The sequence below is a fragment of the Nanorana parkeri genome, unplaced genomic scaffold (genome assembly GCF_000935625.1).
Source record: "Nanorana parkeri isolate BGI_ZX_2015 unplaced genomic scaffold, ASM93562v1 scaffold1123, whole genome shotgun sequence".
Classification (NCBI taxonomy): domain Eukaryota; kingdom Metazoa; phylum Chordata; class Amphibia; order Anura; family Dicroglossidae; genus Nanorana; species Nanorana parkeri.
The window spans coordinates 502,701-524,401 of NW_017307391.1; the positions used below are offsets into that span (position 1 = coordinate 502,701).

The 21,701-nt window shown below is 43.9% G+C and overlaps 1 protein-coding gene across 1 annotated transcript in view; it reads left to right on the forward strand.

The window, feature by feature from the left end:
• The window catches only part of LOC108796480 (lysine-specific demethylase 4B-like), a gene marked incomplete at its 3' end in the record, with an annotated part of 142,871 nt that overhangs the window by 69,784 nt on the left and 51,386 nt on the right, over positions 1 to 21,701 (forward strand). The gene's annotated exons all lie outside the window — the stretch shown is intronic.

The following is a 21,701-nucleotide window of genomic DNA, read 5'->3' on the forward strand; positions in this document are numbered from 1 at the left end:
CCCCTGTCACGGCAGAGAGCCCTGACAGGATCGTGAGGTGAGGGAACCCGTTATGTGTTCCCTCACCTCCCGATCTACTGAGCCGACCTGTGACAGTCTCATTGTCACAGGTCGGCTTAGAACTATGAGGTGAGTGGAAATCACTCATGTCATAGTTCTCCTTTAAATATTGTTCATTGGAGCCTGCTTGCAAAAAGCTGGAACACATTCCTTTTGTGGGAGAACATCTTTGCAATTAAATCAAATAAATATTAAAAAGATCACAGATGGCAAAAGTACTCTCTTACCCAACAAGTGGAAACCAAAGGTCCCAACGCCCGTGTCTACTCCAGGGTCTTCTAGGAAGAGTTCCTTTCATCCCTCACAGGCCTCTGCTTCCGGGACCAAGCCAGTTTAAGTGAAAGCCCTGATTCACAAGCCCTCTTTGCAATGAAGGGACGCCCCCAATTGTGCATGTGGCGGATTTGTCTGTTGACAGTTTGGGAGCAGGAAGTTAAGCAGGACTCTTGGGTCCACTCCATTGTTTCTCAGGGTTACAAGCTGGAATTCTCAACTTGTCATCCTGTAAGCTTCATGCCCTCCAATGTTTCCTTAGCTTAAGGTGGATCTGCTCCATGCCTTGCAACAGCTGCTGAGGTCATTATCACAGTGGCGGCAGGAGAGAGATTTCTGAGGTCTTACTCCACACTTTTTCACAGTTCCCAATCTGAACGGGGGGTTCATCCCACTCTGGATATAAATGCCTTAAATAGGTTCCTGCAGTTCCAAAAATTCCATATGGAGTTGGCTTACATGGTCATAGCCTTTCTTCAGCAAGGGAAATTCCTGGTGTCGGTGGACATCAAGGATGCCTATCTGCGTGTGCCAATTTCCTTCTCGACAATGCTTTCTGTGTTACGCACTAGTGATGCATCCTTTTCAGTTTGTAGCCCTGCTCTGTGGAATTTCCACATTCCCCAGAGTCATTACCAATACAGCTCTATTCCTTGCCCTTCTAAGGTCACAGGGGGTTCACATTGTGGGTTACCTGGATGATCTGTTCCTGAAGGACTGCTCTGTGCAAAATGTGCGGGAGGATCTTTGCAAGGCAATTAAAATGCCAGACTGGTTGGGATGGGTTCTGAATTTGCAGAAGTCTTCATTGAATCTGTTACACAAGTTGTACTTATACCTTCTCTTAGTCACCAGCTGGAGCAAAGTGTCCCCTCAGGAGAAGTTGCTGAACATAGAGGCTTAGACATGGGACCCCTATGTCCCGGGAACGACCCTTGATCAAATTTGCCATGCAAGTTTTTGGTGCTGAGGATATCACTGGTAGATTTACGATCCAACGATGGAAACCGAAAAGTCCTTCCACATCGGTGGATGGTACTGATGACGGACACCAGCCTTTTAGGTTGGCAAGGGGGTTCTCGTATCTGCAGCTTTGCAGGGGGTTTGTTTGGTCAAGGAACCCAGACAATCCTTAAACGTGCTGGAGTTGAGAGCCATCCGTCCCTCCTGCACTGAACAGATCTCGATCGCGGTTTGCCAGTTCATATGCATGCGGACAGTGCCATGGCAGTGGCCTATGTGAATCATCAGGGCTTGAAAAATGTTAGGGTGTCTCACCAGTCGGTCAAAAATTTCACCAGTCAGCATGACCGGATTATAACCTTGCAATTAATGTTAACATTTTTTGGGACAGATAGAGCTTTCTTTTGGTGGTATATAATCACCACTGGGGGGGGTTTATTTTTAACTATATAATCAAAAAAGTACATAAATTTAGAAGAAAAAAAAAGTTTTCCCTACATTATGTTATAAGACAATTATTCTTACCCAGTTTTTTGGTAAAATATAAAAGACCGGGTCACGTCGGGTAAATAGACACCAAACATGTCAAGCTTTAAAATTGCGCGCACCCGCGAAATCGCAGAAAACTACCATACCCAAAATTGGCCATAGGCGACACTTTAAAAGCTTTTACCGCTCATCAGTTTAGTGTTATCAGTGATTAATGGCCCTAAAATGATTCCTCTCACTCTTAACGTTCGCGGTGATATGTAACATGTGCGGCACAATAGGCGTAATCGTCGTTTTCACACGTAGGCGCACCCAACGCATGTTTGCGTGTGTATGTGGGGGGCGGGGGACTTAAAAAATATTTCATTTTTTTTATGCTTCTTTAATTTTTTTATTCTTTCTTTTTTTTTTTTACACTTTATTGCTATCACATAGGGGCTAAGAAGCTCCCTATGTGATAGCCAATTTACATGACAGGTCCTCTTTATGGAGACATCAGGGGTCTCCAAGACCCCTAATGTCACCTAGGGACCCCCAGACAAGCCGATGAAGCAGAGATATGCTTCATCAGCTTCTCTCCAGCTTCTGTAGCTGGGAATGACAGCTGAATGCGGAAGTGATGTAATATACATCACTTCCTGCATTCAGGGACTGGAGAGTAGGTCAGAGGGAGATCGTGTACCTCCTTTTTATCTCATGTCATAGAGCATCCGTGCCGGTCCCGGCCGCACTGGGCACAGCGGATCCCGGGACAGGCAGTGACTGTGGCGGGGTGGGGGTAACACTGTACCAAATACAAGCGATCGGCGTCTCTAGAGATGCCCAATCTTTTGAATGTAAAGCTCCTGGCCGGCCGTTTAATTACAACAGCTGGCCAGGAAGCCACTCGTTGGGTTCGACGGCAAGCGGATTTTTCAAGCCCTGCGGTTTCTCCATGGTCTCTTCAGGGTCTGGTGCTCCATCCTGCTTCTCAGTCGCTGGCTTTGATGGCTTTGCTGTTTAAAGCCAGGGTCCTCAGGGATAGGCATCTGTCGGACTCTCAATCCCACCCTCTTACAGACCAGGAAGTCCTTCTCTCACAAGGTGCATCATCATACCTGGAAAGCCTATTTTGCTTGGTGTGAAAGACATGCATTCCATCCTCGTTCTTACTACGTGCGTCGAAATTCTGTCTTTTTCCTTCAATCTGGTTTGGATCAGCAGTTGTCCCAGAGTACGATCAAGGGACAGATGTTAGCCTTGGCCATTCTTTTCCAAAGGCATTTGGCTTCACACTTTGGTTAACCCTTCCACTGACAAGGCCTCTTTTTTTTTTGCACACGTTATCTAAACTTTAGGCCAGAAGATTATGAAACCCCCCCAAGTTATATATTTCCTGAAAGCACAGACCCTGTAGAGTAAAATGGCCACAGTTGCAGATTTTCAGTAAACTCATTTTGGCTGACATAATACGACATCATTCATTTCTAAGTGTGGATATTGATGGATGAGAGCACTACAACAAGTGGATTCCAATAAGGGTAGATGCCTGCCTGGTCTAAACAAAACAAAGGGGGAACGGTGGTGTTAGACCTATTCTGAAGGTCTAAATCTCAGGTGAACAGCAATCTATTGGGCATTCACATGGTAGAAACAGAGTGATGGTGGAACAGTTTCTGGATTTTATGTCTATATCTTCATAAATAGAAATTGGTACTGGCTTATGCACAATAATCCATATGGACATTTGTTTTATATGTGTGGTAAAAGTGAACTAAATAAGTTTTTGTGAAATCATATTTGATATGATAGATATGATTTGATAGTGTATATAGTTCTTTTTTGTCACATTTTGCAGGCAATTATTTCATACTTGGTACTATTTTGTAGGATTGGGATTGTGAGCATCAAATTTGATATGTTGTCAATTGTTTATAATTTTATATTACTTATATATCTTTTACTCCCATCGCCTCTCCTCTTAAATCCCTTTTATGCTGTTTTGGGATATCCCTTTCATGTCCTTATATCAGTAGGCAGCCTTTCTGCCTGCCATTATGTCATCTGGGGGGTCTCACAACAGGCTAACTTATCTTACAAGGAACCTTTTCTCATCTTCGACAGTGTTGTTTTGTGACACAGGCTTTCCTCCTTGCCTAAGATTGTGTTCTCCTTCCAGATTAATAAGGATATTGTGCTTCCTTCCTTCTGTCTAGCTCCTGTTAGTTTTAAGAAGAGTGTCTACATCAGTGGTTCTCAACCTTTCTAGGGCCGGGACCCCTTGGTAACATTTGCCAAGTTGTGGTGACCCCCAACCGTAAAATTTAGGGATGCGCCAATACTAGAATCTGTGTGGGCTCTCAGGAGGCTATGCGGGCTCTCAGGTGGCTAGTGGGACTCTCTGGTGGCGTCCAGTGCGGGCTCTGTGGTGCCCAATTGTGGGCTCCGTGGTGATCAAGCACTCACCTCCCCTCACTCCTGCCTGCTCCCCTCTCTCTGATCCTCTCCGGCCGCTGCAGCTCCATCTAGGAGAACTGACACTGCCACGCTAGGAAGAGGCTGAGGAGCCTCTTACCTAGAGCAGCACAAGGCACGTGGGGACCTCCTCAACTGTGGGTTGCCACCCACATTGGGGTCGCGACCCACAGGTTGAGAACCACTGGTCTACATGCTCTTGATGTGGTGCAGGCAGTCAGAATCTATTTCACTGTAATGGCTTTCCTTCAGAAGACCAACTGTCCTTGTCTTTTCAGACAGAAGCACTTCAGCTCTCAGTGCAACCATATCCAGATGGATTTGTCTGGTCATCTCACAGTGACATTACCAAAAGGGATGGGAGCCTCCATTCACTTTTATAGTCACATCATATTCTACTCCAGCCACGAATACTTTTTGGTCTTGTCTGCTTCTGTCTCTCAAGTCTGTAAGGCCATTGTTCTACACCTTTACAAAATTCTACAGTGGATGTGGCTGCACATTAGCTTTGGACAGAAAGTCCTGTCGACAGCATTGTGATAATGCTACCTTTTTATAGCATTAGGGCTTGTTTGCTTCTTTTTTTTTTTCTTTTGGTAATCTAGTCTGCTCCTTGTTTTGGGGGATTGTTTTTGAGCATTCTTCATATTGGACACCTCCTCCAATGAATGTTGAGTGAAAAAATGATTTTGGATTCACTTTAAAATCATTTTCTCCAGTAATTGGAGAACACAGCTTCCTCCCCTCTTTTGGTTACTCAATATGTTGTTAATCTGTTGCCACAGTTCCGAAAATATGTAATGGATTGTTGTTTATCCTTTTTCTTCACTGCTTGATACTGCTAAGCTTGTATGCAGGTTTATAGCCACTAGATGGGGCTGTTCAAACCACCTAGGAGTGGGAGCTATATTAACAAGTTAAGAATATAGTCCTGTATCCTCCAATTAACTACTGAACTTAGGGGTTTTGCTGTGAGTACAAAAAAAGGCATAGCCTCACAGTACTGTGCAAACGTTTTAAGCAGGTGTGGAAAAAATGCTGTAAAGTAAGAATGCTTTCAGAAATGAGTGTTAACAGTTTATTTTTATCAATTAACAAATATTTCGTGTGACCATCCTTCGCCTTCAAAACAGCATCAATTCTTCTAGGTACAATTGCACTCAGTTTTTGAAGGAACTCGGCAGGTAAGTTGTTCCAAGAGGGTTCGGGCTTTTAAGGTACTCCAAGGATCACACAAAACATATTTTGCTTTTATATAAAGTATAAAATTTTTTATTTATAAACATTTAAAAATTTATGGTTTTAAAAGAAAGGCAAAACAAATTGCCTAAAAAAGACCATAGGATGTAGCATAGTCTATAGAGATGGCTGGATCCACCACTGACCATCACTCAATCATGGGCGCGGACGGGGAGGGACCAAAAGAAATGGGGTAGCGAGCAAGACAATCCCCAAGTCAAAGCAGGAAACTGCAGAGTGAAAAGCGTTCAGAAGAGGCTAGATTTTTTAGTGGATGAACACATCTAAAAAAGTCTTATTATTATTCAATGGATCACACCTATGAAAAAACAATGAAAACTCCTTAAGAGACAAGGTGATCTGCCCAAGTGGGTATAAATAGGATCACTCATTGTATGGCAACACCAAGTATGGTTTATTGTATTACCGGACATCCATTTCCATCAACAGTGTACTTTCTATAACCAATAACTTGGGCTCCAAACACAGCCTCTAAACAAGACCAATGTTAGAAATTAAGTGTTTCAATTTTATACTCTAAGATAACAACAAATCCTTCAAAGAAGGAGAAACACACAGACTTTTCACAAAAGTTCATCTAGTCCAAGCAAAAAAACAAAAGTCTCCATAAGTTTGTTTCTTACCACAGATTTCCTTTACCTTTCCTTTACCTTCTCCTGAGCTCCAACCACCTGAGAGTGTCAAAACCCTCATTCCCTCTTATATCCATCCTCACCGGACGGCAAAACGCCATTATGACATCACGTCCGGCATAGGGGCCGTTTACGCGCATCCGTGCAAAAAGAGACTTGAAGCGCATGCGCATAGGGGAAGAAAACTCAAAAAACATCAATTTGCAAGAAATGTGTCACTACCTGCCAGGAAGTCCTAATTAAACATCCAAATCAAATGGATTGGAACACTTGTCTAGCCTCCAGCAATAAAGGTGCATTCCAGAGCTTATTGAAGCTTAGTCAGTCTTAAGGGAGACAAGGCCACAAATATACAAAATATCTAAGGTATGCAACCATTTCTTTGACCTCCTATGTGAAGACCCCCCACGTCCGCGCCCACGGCCAAACAGCAGTACAGCGGGCACTGCCATTAACACCACTTCAAAAACATATTGAGCATTTTTTTTGTCCTAAATAAAGAGATGAATACACCTTATTTAATTAACAAATCATTTTTGCTTATTATATAGCAAATTGTCTAGCAATAATCTATAGTTGCTACAAAGAAATCAAACACTTTACTTTTGGCATAAGAACTTTCCAACACATGGGCGGGATGGCTGCACTTTAAAACTCAGGACGAATATGTCTCAATGTTATCCGCGTGATATGGTCTGCTTTAAAACCTGTTATTCTATTTTATTTAATAAATTTTTTTTTATTAGTAACTCTGTAAAACTGGCGATTGTATTTTACCCTAATACACTATGCTTCCGGTAAAATGATTGCCAAGTTCCATTGAGGGGCTCCATCACTGTATTGTTATGCACTGTTTTGCCACATGCTTGAATGCGCATATTGCGCCCCGACCAGGGGACCAACCCCCCTCCCCCCTGTACCCCTACGTCTCTTGTCCCCCCTTTTACCTTGGATATCGTATGTAATGTGATTGTCTTAATGTATGCTTACTGTATTGTATGTGTGTTTTTTGTTATATTTTGAAAATCTTTAATAAACATTTAATATGAAAAAAAAAAAGAACTTTCCAACACTTTGAATTTCATACATGAAAATCAAAGTGTGAGGAATCAAAATTATGTACCAGACCTACCTTGCGGCTGATTGGAGTAGATGTTATCCATTTTGATATTAGGTATACATGATCGTACATTCTACGTCGTAGTTGCCGTTTTGTTTTTCGTACATAAAAGGAACCACAGCTACAGGTCATAAGATATACTACAGCTGTGGTAGAACAATCTGCAAAATGTTTAGCAGTAAATTTCCTTTCATTAGGTAGAATAAACGTACTTCCTTCCTGTATCCATGGACAGTAGGCACATTCACCACATTTGTAAGTGCCGGTCATTTCTCCCTTACAGGTGTCCTCCTGTTTTTGCCCCATGTAATGTCTACAGATTACATTATCCCTAATGGATCTGGAGCGCCTGTATACTATCAGGTCTCAGGTATAGATCTTACATATTTTAGTATGGTGGTATCAGCAGTGAGCAACGGCCAGTATTTTTCTAATATGCTTCGTATTTGTTGATGTTGTGCACAATACTTAGTTATAAGTTTGACTGTTTGCTTGTCATTCTTCCTTGATGATCCATAAATTAGTTGTGTCCTAGGTAGTTGTTGCACTCTCTGATAGGCCTTTTTTAAGCAGTCTATGACTATGCTCTTTCTAAGAGTCTCAATCAAAGATCATTGGCATGTTTTTGAAACTCTTGATCAGTGCAATTTCTTTTTATCCGAACATACTGGCTATATGGAATACTTTTAAATAAAGCTTCAGGGTGTGAGCTGTTAGCATATAATATAGCGTTTCCGGCAGTTGGTTTACGATATAAAGTCGTAGCCAAACATCCATCTTCACAAATGTATATCTCAGTATCCAAAAATGGCAGTCTATTGGGATTGGATGTCATCGTAAATTTTAAGTTCTATTAATTGTTCTGGAGAGTATCGACAAATCTAGTTAACTCATGTTGGGTACCAGTCCATATAACGAGGATGTAATTTTCTTGTAGAAAGACAGTATCCTATTCCTGAAGAAGCGGATCTCCATGAAACGCGTTGAAATCTGTTTTCCTCCCACGGGACTACAATAAAACTAGGAAGCTGATATTCAGCAAACTGCAACAAGTATTATAATATAGATAAAAATGTGGGAGGATGCAGCTACATCCTATGGTCTTTTTTATGCAATTTTTGTTGTCTTTCTTTTAATACCATGCATTTTTAAATATGTTTATAAATAACATTTGTTATACTTTATATAAAAACTAAATATGTTTTGTGTGATCCTTGGAGTACCTTAAAAGTCAGAACCCTCTTTCCTTTTTCTGTGATACAAATTATCAGGATGAGGTACTTCTCCTTTATGCATACCTCCTTGTATGAAAATAACTACCTATCTTGGAGAACTAACCACAGATCTTCTGTGGATGCCTCAAATCCTTCTGTCTCTTCATGTATTCCCTGACAGACTCCATGTTGAGACCAGGGCTCTGTTGGGGCCAACCCATCACTTCCAGGACTCATAGTTACATAGTATTTGAGGTTGAATAAAGACATAAGTCCATCAAGTTCAACCTATTGCGTGTATGCATTTATGTTGAGCAGGTGTGTGCGTGTATACGAGTCCATGTGTGATTTTGCTCTTAAGAGTACTTGTACCCCTTTATGTTATGGCCTCCAAGGAACTCGTCCAGGAGTTTCTTGAATGATTCCACACTCTTAGCTGAAATCACTTCCTGCGGCAGCGAGTTCCAGACCCTAACAGCTCTAACTGTGAAGAACCCCCTGCGCCCCGCCCCGTGTGTAGAAATTTTTTTAATACCAATTTTTGGTGGTGCCCTCTGGTCTTTGTTACGGAGCTAACCGTAAACCGTTTTTTTAAAATAATGTTGCTGTCGCCGTTGAACAGTTTATACAAGAAAATCATGTCCCCCCCTTAATCTCCTAACCTCCAAAGAGAACATATTTAATTTTAACAACCTTGTTTCATAGTTCAGGTCTTCGAACCCTTAATGAGTTTGGTTGCCCTCCGCTGGAATTTTTCCAACTCAAGGACATCTTTTCTGAGTATCGGTGACCAAAACTGGACCGCATACTCCAGATGTGGCCGAACCAGTGATCTTAATGTGGCAAAATTATAGACTTGTCCCTGCAATACATTCATAATGCAAGACTGGACTCTGCTTGCTTTGTTTACAGCAGTCTGGCACTGCGAGCTGTTCTTCAATCTGCGGTCTATAATGACCCCCAAATCCTTCTCCGTTTCCGACCTTCCCTAGTGGCACACCCATAAGTGTATAGTCCATTTGCCTATATTTAACTCCAAAGTACATTACCTTGCATTTATCGACATTGAACTTCATCTGCCATACAGTTGCCAATTCCCCGAGTTTATCCAGGTCCTACTGTAATGTTACAACGTCTAAATCCGTGTCTATTACCCTCCCAATTTTCGTATCATCAGCAAACACTGAAGCATGGCTACTCACTCCCCGATATCATTAATAAACAGGTTAAAAAGCATGGGGCCCAGCACAGAACCATGGGGCATGCCCCTCATGACTTCAGCCCAGTCTGAAAAGGTGCCGTTTATCGATACTCTTTGTACACGTTCCTTTAGCCAGTTTTCTATCCACGTGCACACTAATTCATCTATGCACATAGCCCTTAGCTTGTATAACAAGCGTTTATGTGGCACCATATCAAATGCTTTGGAAAAGTCCAGATCTACTACGTCCACCGTCCTCCCTCCATCCAGATCTCTACTTATCTCTTCGTAAAAGGTTAGCAGGTTGGTCTGGCAAGAACGATCCTTCCTAAATCCATGCTGGTTATCAGCTATTATGCCATGATCCCGGACAAATTCCACTAAGTAGTCCTTAATAATTCCCTCTAACAGTTTACATACTATGCATTTCAGACTAACTGGTCTATAGTACCCCGGTTGTCATTTTGAACCTTTTTTGAATATAGGTACCACCTTAGCCCTTTGCCAGTTTTGGAATGCCAATACTGCCCCCTCCGTTTTATACTTAGTAAATGCCACTTTATTTTCCTTAATGTATTTTTTTTAACGTTTTATTTAGCCATATTGGCTTCGTTTTTGATCTTTTACTTTTGTTACCCAATGGTATACACCTGGTAATAGCATTTTTTTATTTGTTCTTGAAACAGTCCCACTTCTGGTCAAAGTTTAGTTCATGAAATAAGTTTTCCCATTTGATTTCACCCACTTTATTGCGTAGTTTATCAAATTTGGCCTTCCTGAAGTTTAGGCTTCTCGTCCGACCAGCCCACTTCCCTTTCCTCCACCCAATATTAAAAGCAATCACCTTGTGATCACTTTTAATACCTAGTGTCTCCCCGATTACAATATCCTCAATTAACTCCTCAATGATCAGACCTAGGATTGCATTTTTCCTAGTTGGGACCTCAACCATCTGATTCATGAAATTGTCTCGCAACATATTAACACCAAATATTTATTTGATTTAGATTTTTCTTCTGTTCACTCACTTTGCATTTTGTAAATTGATAAAAATAAACAATTATAATATATATTTTTGAAAGCATTCTTACTATACAGCATTTTTTTTTACACCTGTCCAAATCTCTTGCACGGTACTCTTATCTGGGAATTCAGTTGAGATTATTTCAGAATAAATCTGCATGCACAATTTTTTGCAATCACACCGCACTGGAACGCAGAACTTTGCGGTACCACACGTTCCGCAGCAGGATTTGTCCGGCTGAAACTGAAAATTACTTTGTCCCACTTTTCTTTCTTTTTTGGATAGGGGTGGGGGGCTTTATTTCTTTTCTTTTTAGTTCTTGATTTACTATTATTTTTTTTCAATTTTGTAATTATTTTATTTTTATTGTATTTTTTTTCCTTTTTTAACATTACGGTTAGGTCTTTGGGGCAAATATTAGGGGTCTAAATAGACCCCTGATATTTCCCTTTTGAAATAAAAATAAATTGAGCACACAGAGTCCTGTTCTGCAGCCCCAGCACTCAATGAACAGGAGGTACGCAGTACAGAAGCTCCCTGCTCATTCATAAATCGAGTCGATAGTATGTATTTACATGTTTATGTCCACAATCATGAATGAACAGGAAGTGATGTAGAACACTTCTGTTCATTCATAATTGGGGACACAGTATCTGAATACTATGTCCTCAGTTATTTACAAACCACATAGTGATGAGTACTGATCACTGTGATGTTTGAATATTACAGGGAACGTTCGGGAAATAATTCACACGTAGAAGGGGGAGTTTGGGGGAGCTCTCCTCACTGCTGGGCGCCAGCTATAGGGGTCTGTGTCCCCTCCAATCCCTTCTGCTCCCAGGAGGGGACATAGAGCCGATGAAACACCAGCTCCCAGCGCAGAGGAGAGAACTAGGGGATCCACACCAACTAATCGATAATAAGAATCGTTGACAACAATTCTCATTATTGATTAATTGCAGGCCTATTTAATACACTTACAACATTGACATCCAAATAACTTGGGGTTTGCCTTTTACCTATGCTATCCCATGCTTACATGCCTGCTCCTTTCTTATAATTTATTCATTTCTTGGGTGTGCTGTCCTAAAGAACAGTTACTCCCTTTGTGATAAAATTGATTGCTGTTTAGTTCTTCTATACATATTATTTGTTTATTGCCTGAGAATAGGAATATATGCAGGGCCCTAACTACAGATCACGGGGCCCCATAGCAAAAATGTGATAGGACCCCTCTTATGACCTTTCTCTGAGCTGTGAGTTACCATGCCAAGATCCCAAACACTCTTCTTGTGCATCTTTACATGGGATTGGAGAGTTGTCATCAACCACAACCACTCCAACTAATAATGATACAGTACTGTATTAGCTTCACATGTTCTGTTTAATTTGCCTCAACAACCTAAAGGTGCCCCCTTCCACCACTCCCAAGGCCCCATCAAAGCCGCCTGGGCTGCTATGGCTATAGTTACGCCACTGAATCTATGGAAGATAGTATTAAACTTTTAGGACTTGTTGCCAGGTCTATAGAACAGTCTTCCCTAAGTGAGCCATCATTAAGATTTTTCTGAAACAAGTTGTCAAGTAAGGTGGATATTATACAAGACAAGAAATGATTACACATGTTTATCAATCATGTTAACGTATTTATTATGTGGGTTTCACTAGCTTGCTATTAACTTTATATGAATATTCTGTGTTTTATTTTAACTTCCTTATTCTATGCATAGAGAATATTTTCTCCAGAATCACATTGTTCTCCTCTTGTATTTAGCCCTGTCCTTAGTCACATAACTACAGACTGATAACTACCTAAGAAATGTTTGCAAAAAAAGTACTTCAACAAAAAATCTAATCTGCTATAAACTTTACATCAGATTTACTTTGGTTGGACTTATATTTGAATAGAAACAGGACTGTTGAGAAATGTTGCCTAAAATCCCAACAGCCCATAGAATGTTTGCATTATGAAGCAAAAAAAAAAAAAAAATCTAATTGAAGGACACAGCCATTTCTTCATTCAACGGGAGGGTTATATTGCCACCTGCAGGAGGACGTTGGGTACAAAACAAGAACGCACAGCCTTGGGGATGGCCCTTGCTGGTGGCACAATCCCCCACTGACCATATGCAGCTCAGTGTTTTGCCTAGCTGGGGATCTTCGTTCTATTTCTTTTCCTTTTACTTGATCTTATATCAACATCTGAGCTGGGTGACAGGCTGGATGTTCTAGATCCTTGTAGACCCCCAGCTCAGCCATTGAGCACATGCAGACTCCTGCCTCACATATGGGGCCAGCTGCGACAGCCCCCTTAGTACCTGGGGCGGTGTGTGAGATACCTCACGGGGATCACATATAACCAACTGGCCATTGGGCTGGTTTGTCACAGTGTTCACCCTCAGGCGGACAGCGGCCCCATCTGTAGTGGGAGATCAGTACTTCTGGCATCCTTCACCTGGATTGGTAAGTATGTCCTCTTTTCTTCCTGCTGGAAGACTATGGGGTATATTGTGGCTGCCTTCTCCCCCTCCTCCTCCTATGTGCTCCTCTATTGCCAGGGTGGATGCCTCTCTGCAGCAGGACTGCAGTTGTCTCATGCTGCTTGAGGCACTGGCTGCACAATGATATGGCTCCTCGTCTCCCCATCCTACCCAACTCTGTTTGGTGCGGTCAGGTGGGCTTGATGCCATGTGTACTGTTGTCAGCTTTGGCAGCAGCTTGTACTCAGAGAACGGTCATTTAACAGTACCGCCGCTGCAATGCTGAGAAGCGTGGCCATGTGGAGCGCCCTGTGTTGTTGGCGGGTTTCAAGCAGTGTTCGCCATAGACAGTGGCAGATGCTTGTACTGTGCAGCCTCACTGCTATATCATGGCCACGCTCTGTGCTGGTATCACGTCCCTGACGGGGAGACTGACCGTGTGAGGAGGATTCCCTTGCACCTCGTGTCCTGAGGCCTCTGGAGGTGGAGACTGAGACCTGGCGGACAGCGAGTGGCACGGGTGCCAGTGGTGTTGAAACTGTGCAAGCAGAAGGTTTCTTCTGTGGCTGAGCTGGGGTAATCTGGAAATCAGGGTCAAAACAAGCCGAGGTCAAACCAGGAGAGCGTAGACGGTACAGAGGGATCAGGCAGAGACAAGTCCAGTAATCAGTCCAAGGTCAGTGGCAGGCAGCGAGCAAGAGTAGTCGAGGCAAGGTATCGGGTCAAAAATCCAGGGGACAGGCAGTTCACAGGGACAGGTAATCACAGGATACTGAAGCACGGGGAGGGGCTGAAGACAATCCATGGATGTAGAGGCCGGGCTTAAATAGGGAAGTGGAACGATTAAGCGTGTCACTTCCGGTGCGCCATTTGGCGCGTTTTCCTATGGGAAGTCCGTGTTATGCGCATTACTTCCGGTGCACCATTTGGCGCATTTTCCTATGGGAAGTGCACATTATGTGCATGTGCGTAAGAGTTCGCCTAACTGGACTTGGCGCATGCCATGTCAGAGGAATGTTGCTGACAGGTGGCGGCCGTGGCCATGGGGGGGGCGCAGTGGCCATTCATGGGAGGGGGGGTTTGGCGCCCGGTGTGGGTAGTGGACCTTCCTCTGTGTCTCCCACGGGCACGGCTGTGTGGTGGTGCTCTGTGTTAATGCCTGGCTTGCTGCGGTGTTGGTGTGAGCGGCTATGGCTACCTGTACTGTGCTGCTGGGCCTTACTAGGTTACACGGGTGCACTGTGCTGTGTCTCTGTGTTTGGGGCTGGTTCTCCTGCTGGGCGCTCATGTCCGCAGTATTTCTCCCGGCGGTGCACATGTGACTGCTGTTGGCCAGCAATCCCACTGCTCTGCTCCCCTACTGTGTGGCGCTGGAAGCTCTGAAAGCAGTCTGTGGGGGTTGTCTGTGTGTGGGGCATTTTTCTTTCTGGGACGGGGTCTGTGTGCGTTGTACGCAGTTCTTACTGCTCGTACAGGCTTCTGCTCCTTTTCTGGTCCTCCCTGTGTGTTGCTGGTACCTCTGGGCCCTCCCCTGGATGCACTCTTTTTTTGTTTTTGGGGCTTGATTGCGTGTGGATCATGCTCTTCATGGAAGTAGGTTATGTCATACCTCCCTTCTCCTCCTTTTGCCTTATGGGTTCTCTAAGGGAAGGGCTACGCCTTTGTGGCTCACACTCTGTCCGTGAACCTGGGTTATCTGTTTTATGCTCTCTCTGAGAGCAGGATTGAGCATGCAGTTCTATGCCTTCAGGTCTGTAGAGAAACTTTCAAGATTGAGGATTTGCCCGGTGCTCCTTTGGGGCCCTGGTCTCCTTATGTGCGCATGCTCTAAACATTTGTCTGGATTGTTTCCCTTTCATGATGTTTTACAGTACAGGAGGCCCTTATGGGCCTTTCTTCTTCTTTTTTTTTTGTCTCTCTATTTGTCTCCTCCAGTTGTGGTTCCGCTCTTGTAGTGGCCGGGTTAGGAGTCTCCTTCCTTTAGGATTCAATGGCATCGGTAGTGAAGGGCAGGACACTGTCGAGACATGATATGGCCACAGCATTTGTGTATCTGATGGGCTCGAGGACTGGTGCCTCCTGTTTGTGGCACTGGCAGCCCTGCTGGTCCACAGGCTTCAGTGCATGTATAATGCCTCGCTGGGTACCGTTTTCTCGATGTTGCTCTTGTTGGGCTACCGGTCCTCTGCGGGAGTTCTGGCGGAAATGCTCTTTCCAGGGGTTAGTTTTGTTTTGGACTGCTGGACAGCATCATAGCCTCCTCTCAGGGACTTTGCGCCCTTTTTACCACACTTCAGTGGGGTAAGGTATCCAGCCATTGACGCGGGCCCCCTTCTCTACCCGCAATATTCATACCAGACCCCCAGTTCTTACCATTTCCCTTTACCTAGTGGACAGACAAGTCCATGCCCAGCATAGATATCCTCTGCAGTAGGGTTTGCCCCCTTCTATTTTTGCTTGGGGTGTGGAGACTTCTCCGCTTGTAGCAATTTGCTTGTTTTCCCTGGCTTCGTGCTATTAAGTCCCCGAACCCATCGGTTTGGGTTCTGTAATGGATGCTTTTGTCTAGGTTCAGAAATTTGTGATGGAGTCTGTTTGTTCGGTGGTGCCATCTTTCCATCAGGGGGATTTTCTGGCATCGATAGACATCAACAGCTGCTTCTTACATGTCCAGATTTGCTCCACACATCAACGCTTTCTACACTTGCAGTGGGAGGAGCATTTCCAGTTGTGGTCCTCCTTTTTGGCCTGGCATCAGCCCCTTGGGTTTTTGCAAGGTTTGGCTTCAGTCTGGCCTTGTTGAGGCAGCCGGGGAACGTGATCATAACATACCCAGATGACCTTATTCTTTGGGCCGAGTCTCATTCAGATTTAGGTGCTAATTTGGCAGTGGCGCTGCACACCTTCGAGGACAGAGAAGCTTTTATGATTCCGAGACCACGTTAGTGTCTTGTGTTCGGACGATTGGGCGTTGATATGCACGTGCATACTGGGGCAAGTCAGTCGCTCAGGGCCTCTCTGGTGTGGTGGCTTGTTTACTATTGCTTTCGACCGGGAAGTCCTTCTCCCGGTGAGCTGGTAGGGGATGCTGACGGTTGCCAGTCCCAAGGGCTGGGGCAGAGTGACTGGTCAGTGCAGGGCTGCTAGACCAGGGAGGAGTCCAAGTTGCCGATCAATGTCCTGAAGCTTTGAGCAATCAACTTTGTCTCCTGCGCTGAACGGATCTCCTGTGTGGGCATCACATCAGGATCATGCAGACGATGCCATGGCCGTGGCTTTATGTGTATCATCTAGGGGGCATAGGGCGTTGGGCCGCTGAACTGGAGGTGTCTCAAATCCCACATTGGGTGGTACATCACGTCTCTGGCTCTGTCCTCGGTATTCATACCAGGCGTAGGAAATTAGAGGGCGGACTTTGAGTCATCAGGGTCTGGTTCACGGGGAATGGGCACTTCATTCACAGGTGCTCCAACAACTCTGCCGAAGATGGGGGACTCTGGATGTGGATGTTTTGGCTTTCCGCCTAAATCGACAAGTAGATTGTTTAGTGTCCAGGACTTAAGATCCTTAGACAAATGATGTGGACGATTCGTTGGCACCGTGGGATTGGTACGGTTTAATTTATGCGTTCCCTCCTCTGAAACTGTGGCTGCTGGCGGGTGGTGCTCGAGGGCTTCCAGTTTTTCTGGTAGCTCTGGATTGGCCCCTTCATCCCTGGTATACGGACCTGGTACGTCTGGTTGCAGACTTTCCGTGGCAACGTCCCCTTCGTTCTGATCTGCTGTCGCAGGGCCCCATTTACCATCCTTCTTTACGATTGCTTACTTTAACGGTGTGGCTAATCTAAGCCAGGTGTTGAAGGATAGAGCGCTGTCCAATTCGATTATCTCTGCTATGCTTAGGGATCGCAGCTTACTTTGCGAGAGATTTACCATCATACTTGGAAGGCATATGTATCGTGGTTTAAATCTCTTTTCACCACATGCCTTTTCTGTTGCTAGAGAGCTGGACTTTCGTCCAAAGGGATGTGAATCAGCGTTTAGCACATAGTACTGTCAAAGGTCAGGTTTTGGCTTTAGAGATCTTTTTCTATGCCCCTTGACCTTGTTATCTCTGGTTCATACCTTTTATCCAGGGGGTGCCTTGTGTTTTCCCTCCGGTTCACGGTTCCTTGCCCCCATGGGATTTGAACCTGGTGCTCTATTCCTTGCAGAAGCCTCTTGACAATATTGGGGTACTGCCTTTGTTGACCTTGTCCCAGACGGTGGCCTTTTTTGGTGGTCGGCTCGGAGGGTCTCGGAATTGGCTGCCTTGTCCTGTAAACCTCCATTTTTGGTCTTACGTAGGACGAGGGGGTTCTTCGTCCACAGCCTCCCTTTTTTTGCCTAAGGTGGTCTCTACCTTTCATATCAATGTGGACGTCATCCATCCTTCTCTTTGTCCTTGCCCCTAAGAGATGGCTCTTCACTGTTTGGATGTCATTAGGGCTGTGCGTGTCTATCTTTCTGCAACAGAATCCTTTCATATGGCGGTTTCCCTCTTTTTTTTGCTGAGGGTTTCAGGAGAGGTGAGGCAGTCTCTGTGGCCAACATTCCTTATTGGACGTTATTGTTCAGGCCCATGCCCTTAAAGTCTGTGTCCACCTTTTTTAAGTGATTAGCATTTATTGTGGTAATGAAGAGGTGCTGTGATGTATACATGTGCACATTTTCATGACTCGCATTGCAGTCTTTCTTCATTTTTTTTAATGAAGGTTTTGTTAGGCCTGAAGCCTAAAAATTCTAAATTCAATCTGAAACCAGGGTCTCTGACTGTAAACAGCTGCCCCCACAATCTCACCCCATGTAAAAAGATCACTAAACACCAGCTCTGGCTTTACACACAATACACTGATATACACGGATATACACGGATTAATAGGTAAAAAACAGCATTTGCAATGGGATCCGTCCATCCAGTACTTTATTTGTAAAAAGGCATAACAGCAGCAAACAAACAAATGCTTACATGTTTTAGCCCCCAAACTATTAACCATTTAATTTACATTCAAAAGAAAACATAAATAAAATCTTCTATATCACATCACAATATGCACATACAAAAAGAAAAACAATTTTGTAGACATGTAAAGAGACATTAGTTCCAGATATTACATAGTAAATCGGCTTATGCAAATTATACAGCAAATAGGAACTTCCTATATAACATCACAACATCTGCATAGGATATAAGAAATAGAAGAAACGGTCCTAAAAGCACATCGAAAAATATAAATCCCAGATATTACCTTGTAAAAATACCCAAATGCATAATATCCACCCGACCTTTAAGCCTAATCTTGAGATATTGAAGGTTAACCCCTTCATGACTGAGGCCTTTTTTTTCATTTTTTGCACCCATGAAAATGACTTAAAACCCCCACACATTATATATTTTCTGAATGCCAAGACCCTATACAATATAATGGTGGTAGTTGCAAATTTTTATGTTGCGCAATATTAGCGCAACTCCTTATTAAACCCCAAAATTTAGTGACAAATTTAATTAAATGCCCCAAAACACAACAAAATACCAATTTGTTTAATGAAATATAAAAGATGAGGTAACAACAAGTAAAACAATAAGAGCCCGGGAAGCACGGCGGGGGTGTCCGGAGGGGGGGGAGGCCCCTTCTTCGGGACACAGAAGCGATCTGGCTACAGGTAAGTCACCAGAATCGCTTCTGTTGTAAAGCCGACAGTCGACTTTACAAGTTTAAACAGAGTCCCGGTGGCAAAAGCCGCCGGGAGTCTGTTTAAACAGCCCCGATGCTGGCGACGTACCCTGTACGTCGTCAGTCACGAAGGGGTTAAACAGGGAGGATATTACCAGTACTGGTATCTTTGCAGAGTAATATCTGGGATTGACATCTTTTTATATGTTCTCCAAAATTATATTTCTCTTTTACTCCTTTTCCGATGTATGGAGAACGTTATCTGTTCCTTATCTAGTGCAGTCATTTTACTGGGTAATACCTGGAATTGACATTATTCAGATGTTATTTTTCTCTTCTATGTACATTTGGTAGGGATATATGGAGAACTTTACCAGTTCCTCATTCTGTGTAGTCTTCTTTACTGGGTCATTTTTACTGGGTAATGTCTGGGATTGAAATTCCTGCAAAGGCCTTTGAGCATAAATTTTAGAAAGGAAAACAGAGGAGGGGCCTAAATTATTGCCCAGATGTAGCTAATCTCTCTAGAATATTGGGATAGTTCCTATTCACTTTATAATTTGCATAAGCCGCTTTATTATGTAATATCTGGAACTGATGTCTCTTTACATGTCTACAAAATTGTTTTTCTTTTTGGATGTGCATAGTGTGGTGTGATATAGAAGATTTTATTTATATGTGTCTTTTGCATGTAGATTAAATGATTAATAGTTGTCCCACCCCGGACGATGTGGTCCACTTTTGTCAATCCCACTTTCCATTTATCTGGGCGGACACGACCATTACATATCTCGGTATCAGAATCCCTACTAATTTGCATAATTTATATTCCCTTAATTTCATTTCCCACCTGGCCCAACTGAGATTGGATCTGAAAGAATGGACTAAACCGCTCTATTCCTGGTTTGGCAGAGCGGCCATTTTGAAGATGACTGCTCTCCCACGACTTCTATACCTTTTCCAGACAGTGCCGATTCACCTCCCCAAAGCCTTTTTCGCCTCCGTAAATACAATATTTTTAGCTCCTTCCTTTGGAATAATGGAACCCCATGGATTAGCACCCAAACCCTTACCCGCTCCAAGGGCTCAGGAGGTATCGGCCTTCCCCACGTACAGCGATACTATTGGGCTTGCCATCTGACCCGCATCATAGATTGGTCGGTTCATGCCTCCTATAAAGACTGGGTCCGAATAGAACAGCTCCAGTCGAATACCCCCATCGGCTCTTGGCACTGGCTGCAACACTCCCATCTCCCGGCCCAGGTGGTAAACCACCCGACGATAGGCGCCTCCTTGCGTATCCTTGATACTGTCACCCATAAAACGACTCTCTCTTCAACCCCGGGTCCTCTTACGCCAGTCCGCCTGAACCCAGCCTTTCCCCCTGGCCTTCACAAATCTTTCCTACACCATTGGTCCCCCGACCGCCCACATGTTTTTCGACCGACGGGGAGCGTTCAAGACTCAAGTGGACTTGCCCCTCTTATCCCATTCCATTGTGGTCCTACCTACAAATCCGCCATTTCCTCAACATTGTTATGAGGTTTTGTACTTGTTGCTAAGTACTTGTTCACTGCTTATGTACTTGCACTTGTAACTTTTCAAACAATAAAAATGTACTTGTGAAAAAAATAAAAGTAGTTGTCCCACCCCCTTGTGGGTTAGGAACTAGGGTATTTAAGGTATGTAATTTCGATATTTCCTTGCTACGACTAAGGCCCAGTTTGGGGGCTGAAACATGTAAGCATTTGTTTGTTTGCTGCGGTTATGCCTTTTTACAAATAAATTACTGGATGGATGGATCCCCTTGCGAGTGCCGGTTTTTAACCTATTGCACAGTGAAGGCTCCGGCGGAAGCTTTACCAGGCACTGAGGTTCAAGCAGTGGCATTGGAGACAAGAGGGTAGAGCAGCTCAATGTTTCTAAACATATACACAGACTGATTGCAACGCTCAAAGGCAGCCATTTACATGAGGATTTGAAGAGGAAAGCTAAGAAAAATTTAGGTTTCTCATTTCATAAACATCAACTGCATATGCTTTCTTAATGTATACTCTATGTTTTTTAAAAAATCCCTCTGCAAAGGTGGAAATTGGCTTTAAGGGTCAGTCCCCATTTTTCCCAGGTGTGGCTCATTCTACCAGATCAGTTAGTACTTCCTTGGCTTTTCAGCATCAGGCCCCTGCTCTACAAGTTTGTAGGCAGCCACTTGGTTTTCAGTGCACTCCTTCACTCAGTTCTATAAAGTTGATGTAGTTGCTTCTGCAGCAGCGGTTTAGTGTGTGAGTTTTTTCTTTTTGTTCTCTTTAGTTGCCCACCCCTCATTTTCACTGCTTTGGGACGTTTGTTCCATTGAATGCAGAAATGTCTGTGTCCTTCAATGAATGGAAGTGAAGATAGGATTTTTGTACTCAGCAAAATTCCTTTTCTCTTTGTTCATTAAAGGACACAACCCCAGTCACAAGTATATGTTTCCTAGGAAAATTATGTGGGCTGATCTTACTGACTTCCCTCAGAAAATGCTAGATGTTTGCCTGATATTCTGGCTTAAAGGAGAACTATGGGGTCAGTGTTTTTCCCCATAGTTCTCCTTAGGGTAACGGGAGGACACAAACTAGCGTCCTCCCAGTACCCTAAGCTCAGTATACCGCGTGCTACAGCTCGCGGTATACTGAGACGCCGCAGCCGGAGCGGATCCCGACGTAGATGACAGGATCCGCCCAGCTGCGTGAGTGACAGCTGGCTCTGCCTGTCTAGAGGCAGAGACAGCTGTACCCGCCCCCTCCCCCGTCCGTTCCGCCAGTCAGCGCTGGCGGAG